At 46.1% G+C, this 7,030-nt stretch overlaps 1 non-coding gene across 1 annotated transcript; it reads right to left on the reverse strand.

Moving 5' to 3' along the window:
* Positions 1–6,740: 6,740 nt before the first annotated feature.
* TRNAA-UGC (transfer RNA alanine (anticodon UGC)) lies at positions 6,741–6,812 on the reverse strand. Its single transcript has one exon. It is a non-coding gene; the product is annotated as a tRNA-Ala (tRNA).
* Between the last annotated feature and the right edge of the window lie 218 nt (positions 6,813–7,030).

Below are 7,030 nucleotides of genomic sequence, written 5' to 3' on the forward strand. Positions count from 1 at the left end.
AGTAGTAGTTGTTGAAGCTCTTCTCACGATCAGTGAGAAGAGCTTCTGGCGGGTCTGCGGGGAGAACGGGCTTAGCCCACTCTCCCCGCAGACGAGCAGCCTCCAAGCCCTGGGTGGCTGAATTGGCCTCCGACACAACTGCCAGCTCTGTCATGGAGCTGGTGGAGGCTGTGGGGATCAGGGGTGTGGGGCATTCTGGAGAGACCCCCAAGGCCAGGAGGCTGGGTCTACTTGTGTGTCGCTTTGTGCTGCAGTGGCACATGAGCAAAAAATGAGGTTAATGGAGCACTCGCTACATTAGCCTTGTTTAAGGGGAGGGGGGAATCAGGTGGGCTAGCTGCCATGGAACCACCGGGCTCGCCCACAAGCCCGGTGGTTCCGACGCTCAGCAAAAACCAGGCTAGGTTCCCTTAGCCCACTTTCTACTGATTGTGAGAAGAGCTTTGTTGCTGTTTAAGGTCAGAATTAGACCCCAGCAGGCTGTACCTTCCCTTGGGGGGGGGGTGAAGGGGCCCGCCCCCTGCATCTGATGTCAGCAGTCTCTGATGTCAGACGCAGCAGGGGGCATGGCCTCACTCTGAAAAGGGGCCGTGCACCGCATTTCAGAGCAAATGCTGGCCAGCGCTGCGTATGAAGCATGGCCAGGAGCTTCTCTCCCTGCCAGGAGAGCAGCTCCCAGCCATGCTGCGAGCGCAGCACTGCTGGTATTTGCTCTGAAATGGGGTGTGTGGCCCCATTTCAGAGCAAAACCATTGTCAGGCACAGGAGGTGCTGGGTTTGCTCTCCCCCTCCCTCAAGCAAGCACACACTGTGGTGGCAGACGGCCACAGCATGCCGTGCCTGTTGCTGCCAGGAGCCGAGCGCATGGGCAGTCTTCGAGGCTGCCCACCACTCGCTTGCACAGCTACCCGGTCTCTCGCCCTAAGGCCACCCCGGTCACCCCGCCCTAAGGTCAGGCCTGCCAGCAGAAATTCAGGGCAATTGAAATCAAAAGATAACTGCCAGGAGCAAAGGAGGCTATGCACACACGCGTGCAAATCCGAGTTGAGGGAGCCCAGCCCAGTTTCGCAAGTGTGTGTGAACCACTGGGATTGGGCCCAATCCTGGTGGCTACACAGCAGCAAACCCGCCGAAGTAGCCTCCCTCTAAAACAGGGCTGCTCAACTTCGGCCCTCCTGCAGCTGTTGGCCTACACTTCCCATAATCCTTGGCTATTGGCCACTGTGGCTGGGGATCATGGGAGTTGCAGTTCAGAAACAGCCGGGGGGCCTAAATTGAGCAGGCCTGCTCTAAAATGAGCTTAAGGGAGCGAGCTGTCCCGTAACCTCATTTTTGGATCATGTGTCTGTAGCCGTGGCTGGCACACTCGGGGGGGGAGGGTGGGGGTGGGAAGCCGGGGATCCTAATACTGCACCACACACTTGAGCATTATTGGCGTTCCAGGGCAGGGGGGGGGACAATGCATGGTGGCACTCTCCTGGCACCCCAACCCCCGGAGCTGCAGAGGGAGCGGCCCCTCTTCTGGGTGGGTGATCCACCCGCCCAGGGAAGGAAATGAGATCGTCTGCAGGGAAGGTAGGTTAAACCCGCCTTACCCACAGAATGCCCCAGAGCTCTTCTCACTGAACGTGAGAAGAGCTCCAAGATTTCAATCTACATGGTATAGCAGGCCACAGCCAACTGTGGAACTGGGTAAATAGCCAGCAGAAGCTGGAATCGCTAAGAAATGAACCATAAAGAGTTTCTAGAAGAGGGAGGTGGAAGCAACAAAAATTAGCCATTTTTTCTGCTGCCCAGGTACCTTTTAAGGTTTAGGGGTATGCATGTGCCAGTTCTGGTCCTCAGGGGCAGGGTTTGCTCTTTTAGAAAATGAATGTCGTATCTCTTTTTCTGCAGGGAGGAATACTTGTCAGTGAACTCCACATCCTGAATCCCATCCAGTCAGTCAGCAGAGACAATACGGAGTTAGATGATGGACTGACTCAATATAAAGCAGCTTCACATGCTGATAGTTATCATACGATTGACCTGAGCCTAACAGGGCTGTTGAGACATCTCTCATTGAAACTTTCCCATGAAAACACTGAACCCACCAGTTCTACCAAATTATTATTAAAAAAATAAATAAATCCCCAGCTGCAGCTACAAAACTAAAGAAGAGGGGAGTTTATTTGCTGCTGAATACCCCCACTGATGGGCAAGTCACTTAACCTTGTGCAGCGTACATTTGGAAGCAAAGTGTGTTGTGTGAACGTTGCAAATGTCAAACTCTGGGGCTATTAACATGTGCAGGCTAAACTGGGCTAAGGAAGCCCAGCGCGGTTTTGCTGGCATGTGTGAACTGTTAGGAGCTGCAGCACGGTGGCAAACTCGCTTATGGAGTTTGCCACTTAACCTGGATTTGGGGCATACGGGTGCCCAGAAACTGGGCTAATTGATTGTGTGTCCGTGCTGCGTGGCTCCACACAGCACCTACATGCAAGTAGCCTCCCCAATGGCATCAGGAGGTTCCCCATAATGCACCGTGCACTCACGTGGTGCATCATGGACGTAACTTCCGGGGGCCTCCTGGCCCCAGAAACTCCCTGCAGCTGGCAGGAGCCGGCCATCATCTGGGTGAGTGATCCACTCACCCAGCAAGGGAGAGAGAATTGTCTGCAGTGGAGGTAGGTGTTTTGAGTCTCCATTCCCTCACCCCTTTTGAGCTCTTTCTCTGATCCTAAGAAAGGGCTCTCCATGTAATGGTGAGATGCCAAATGGCCCAAATCCACCAGTTTTTGAATTACCTTAAATACTGAAAGTTTTCAAGAATGAGGTGAGCTTCCATCTGAACATCTGGTGCATCTGGATGAGCCCCTGGTGGTGCAGTGGTAAAACTGCCGCCCTGTAACCAGAAGGTTACAAGTTCAATCCTGACCAGGGGCTCAAGGTTGACTCAGCCTTCCATCCTTCCGAGGTCGGTAAAATGAGTACCCAGAATGTTGGGGGCAATATGCTCAATCATTGTAAACCGCTTAGAGAGCTTCGGCTATAAAGCGGTATATAAATGTAAGTGCTATTGCTATTGCTATTGCTATCATTCACATAAAGGCAGCGGCAGGATAATATATATTTGTATATATATACACACACATACACACTAGTAAAATGGGCTTGTAGTTTGCAAGCATTCCTCCTCTACTAGAAAATACTCGTGCATTCTCCCTTCACTCCTTGCTAGCTGATCACTAGAAGAGCTGCTTTGTTTTGAGAATGTAGTAGTCTTGCTGCCAAGAACCCCTAAAAGACAAATTTTAGGAGATTGAATGAGATAGATGACCAAAGACACCGAATGCAATTTTGAGTTGCTGTTTTTTTAAAAAAAATTCTTATGCACGTTTTGTGGCAATCCAATACGGATAGAAGTCTGGTTAACTGAAACAATACCGCTTGTTTGTCTCTTATTCTGTTAAAGTCAGGACTCTCTATCTGTAAAAGTACTCGAGAAAACTGCCAATGTTTTGGGGAAGGAATCATTTCGATATTTTTCCAATAGGAGAGTTTCCTCACATTTTCTGGGAAATTAATGATTTTTTATGGGAAAGTTGATTTTTCTGGTAGTGTGGGTGGGGTCTGTAACCTACTTGCGATAATGGCATGTTTCTATCTTTTGTGGTTTGATCTGAGAGTTTCATGTAAGTCAGTCAGGCCCAAGCAATCTCTCTCTCTCTCTCTCTCTCGTTCAATTGCTTAAACATCATTTATAAAACTAGCTGCATGCTCTAATTAGTCCTTCAGTGAAGCTTCAGGTTTTCCTTTGACATATTTTCCAGATCAATTAAGCTATAGAGTTGCTGCCAGATTTGGCCTAAAATGGATTTCAGGGCACAATATACAGTTCCATAAAGATGGAAAAGTTTCCTGAATGACAGGCTTCAAAGAATTCTAACTGGCTTTCATCAGAGTTGCTGAACCTTTGATTAATGTGCTTTCTTGGTTGAAACCAGAATGTGCAGTCATAGTGCGGCAGCTACTGAGCCACTCATGGATGAGAATTTAGCCATTAGTAGGCTTTCATATTACAAAAACCACAACTCATTGTGGTGGTAAGAAAATGCATGAGAAAAATAACCCAGGATTCAAAGTCACTGAAAATCAGCAAATTCTGGCCATCAGTACCATATCAGGGGACATAGTGAATTTTGTCAACATCTACCTCCCTAAAGATAGAAAATGACGTCATTCACACAATCGAAAACTGTGTTCTACCTGGGTTTGGGAACTGTGTGTACTCCCAATTTTTGACCGTGTGGAAGCAAGGTTAGAGGAAAACCTGGGTAGAAGTGATTGTGTGGAAGCAAGGTAGAAGAAAAAGCTATCCAGGTTTTCCTCTAACTTTGCTTCCACACAATCACTTCTACCCAGGTTTTCCTCTAACCTTGCTTCCACACAATCAAAAATTGGGAGTACACAGCTCCCAAACCTGGGTAGAACACAGTTTTCGATTGTGTGAATGACCTCAATAGGTGATAGCATTGTTGCACTTACAGGTTTCTTTCTGTTATCATTCCTTCTTTATATCTAGCCCCAAATGATACGAGTACAATTACCATCATTTTTGCACAGAGGACAAGGTTAGGGTAAGATTTAGGGTCAGTGTTAGACTAACAATGAATAAATTGTTGCACTCTCTCCATGGAGCAATCTGACCAATAATCAGAACAAATAAAAATTATAAGACACTGAATGCTGAAAGTATTGCAATGCTATCACCTATTTTCCATATCTAGGATGTAGATCTTCTCAAAAATAAGAATGAGCATTTGTTTTCCCAGGTGGTACCAGGTGCTGAATATGTACTGAGAGAATCTGGATTGGAAGAAGATGAGAGTGGTTTTAAAGAAACATCAATAACCTGTGGTATGCTGATGACACCATTCTGATAGCTGAGAATGTGTATGATCCGCAAGCTCAAGTAACGAAAGTCAAGGAGTACAGTGAAAAAATGGGACTACAATAAATGTAAAGAAGACTAAACTAATGACAATGGGTACAGCAACCAGCCTCAGAACTGACAATGAAGATACTGAAGTGGTGGATAGTTTCTGCCTTTTAGGATCAAACGTCAATAGTAAAGGATCCAGTAGTCAAGAAATATGCCGCAGACTAGCACTTGGTAGGGTTGCAATGAAGGCCTTGGCAAGGATATTTAAATGCCGTGTCTATACCTACAAAGATTAGAATCATTTGGACAATGGTTTTCCCCATGACACTCTATGGCTGCGAAAGCTGGACTTTGAAGAAGCAAGATAGAAAAAGCTCTTACGCTTTTGAACTTTGGTGCTGGAGAAGACTTTTGAGGATACCATAGACAGCCAAGAAAACAAACAAATGGATCATAGAACAAATCAATCCAGAATTGTCACTCGAGGCACAAATGACCAGGCTCAAACTGTCATACTTGGGACACATTATGTGAAGATCTAGCTCCCTTGAGAAGTCTATAATGCTGGGGAAAGTTGAAGGAAAGAGAAGGAGAGGATGACCAGCAGCAAGGTGGATGGACAGCAATGAATGCACCACTGCTGATAGCCCCTAAAGGCCAAGTTTAAGACAAATCATCCTGGAGAGAATCTATCTATGTAGTTGCTAAGAGTTGATACTGACTTGACAGCACTTAAACAATCAATCAATCAATCAATCAATCACCAACCACCCCAGCTGGCTCAAGCACTAAGAGACTAGAAATCCATACAATCCAATGTAGGCAGTGATTTTCAGCAAAAATCTGGTGAGGTGAGATGACAAAAACCTTGTTTGTTTATAATTTTATCCAATCCTTTCTTACCCTTTCTTCTGCACACTATCGTATTAACTCAATCAATGTTACTAGGAAGAGCATCTGCATATTTGCATGCAGAAAGTCCCAAGTTCCCTCCCTGTCATCTCAACATAGGGCTGAGAAACACTCCAGCCTGTAATCTTGGAGAAGCCACTGCCGTCTGGGTAGACAATACTGAACTAGATGGACCAAGGGTCTGATTCTAGAAGGCAGCTTCCTACGTTCCTGGTTCAAATTTCACTGTGTATTCTCTATCCAAGACCTTGCTGCAACTTGAAAGAGCTCTATCAGCAGAAACAATTACTATAACCTTTTCCCTCCCACTTAGGAACATCATTATTATTCCTTTGTTTTCCTTCAGTGCTTCAGGAACTCTTAATTGACTTTTAATTAAGTGGTGCACTGGTTGCAGCTGAATACTCTTTAACTGTCACATGTACCCTCAGGATTTGCACATGATGGTTAACCCACTTTCAACTTTGCTTCCGCGTGCCGAGATGACAAAAGTTAGGTAAAGAAAGTGAAGCTTAAGGGAAATAAATGGGAGGAGAGGGCACGTAGAGTTGAAATGATAACCAGCGTGGGAGTTAATCAGTGAAGCAACATTGCCTCCTGAAGCGTTCTTGGCATAATTTTCAGGGACACTGGCAGATCTGTTTGGCACTAGTAAGGTCTCATTTGGTGTACTCCAAAGCTCACTTCTGGAAACTGAGTTTACATTAAAAAGATTATTGACAAATAGAGAATGAATGTGCAGTCTAAGGAACATAGGGAGCTTCTTTATGCTGAACTAGACCATTGATCCATTGTGCTCAGTATCATCTGCACTGATTGGCAGCAGCTGATTGGCTGTTTCTGGCATTTTCAGACTGTGTACACTGATTGGCAGCTTCATGTTGGAGGTTTTCCTAGCCCCACCTGGAGATGCCAGGGATTGAACCTGGGACCGTCTGCATGCAAAGCAGATGCTCTGCCACTGAGCTACAGCCCCATCCCATGTGTAATGTGCTCCAATGTAGTCTTCTCTTACACATCTGCTGTGTTTTGAATAGCGATGGAGGCAATTTGTAATATTATTCCTCTTGTTTCCTTGTTCAGAGAAAGTCCAGCAGCTTAGCCAGCAGCACTTATCCTTGTAAAAATGAAAAGATTTCCCCTGTTCAATTCCTTGATTACTGTGCCCTGAATTCCACTCCTGAATTTGGGTTG

Source organism: Hemicordylus capensis, chromosome 3 (assembly GCF_027244095.1).
Source record: "Hemicordylus capensis ecotype Gifberg chromosome 3, rHemCap1.1.pri, whole genome shotgun sequence".
Classification (NCBI taxonomy): Eukaryota; Metazoa; Chordata; class Lepidosauria; order Squamata; family Cordylidae; genus Hemicordylus; species Hemicordylus capensis.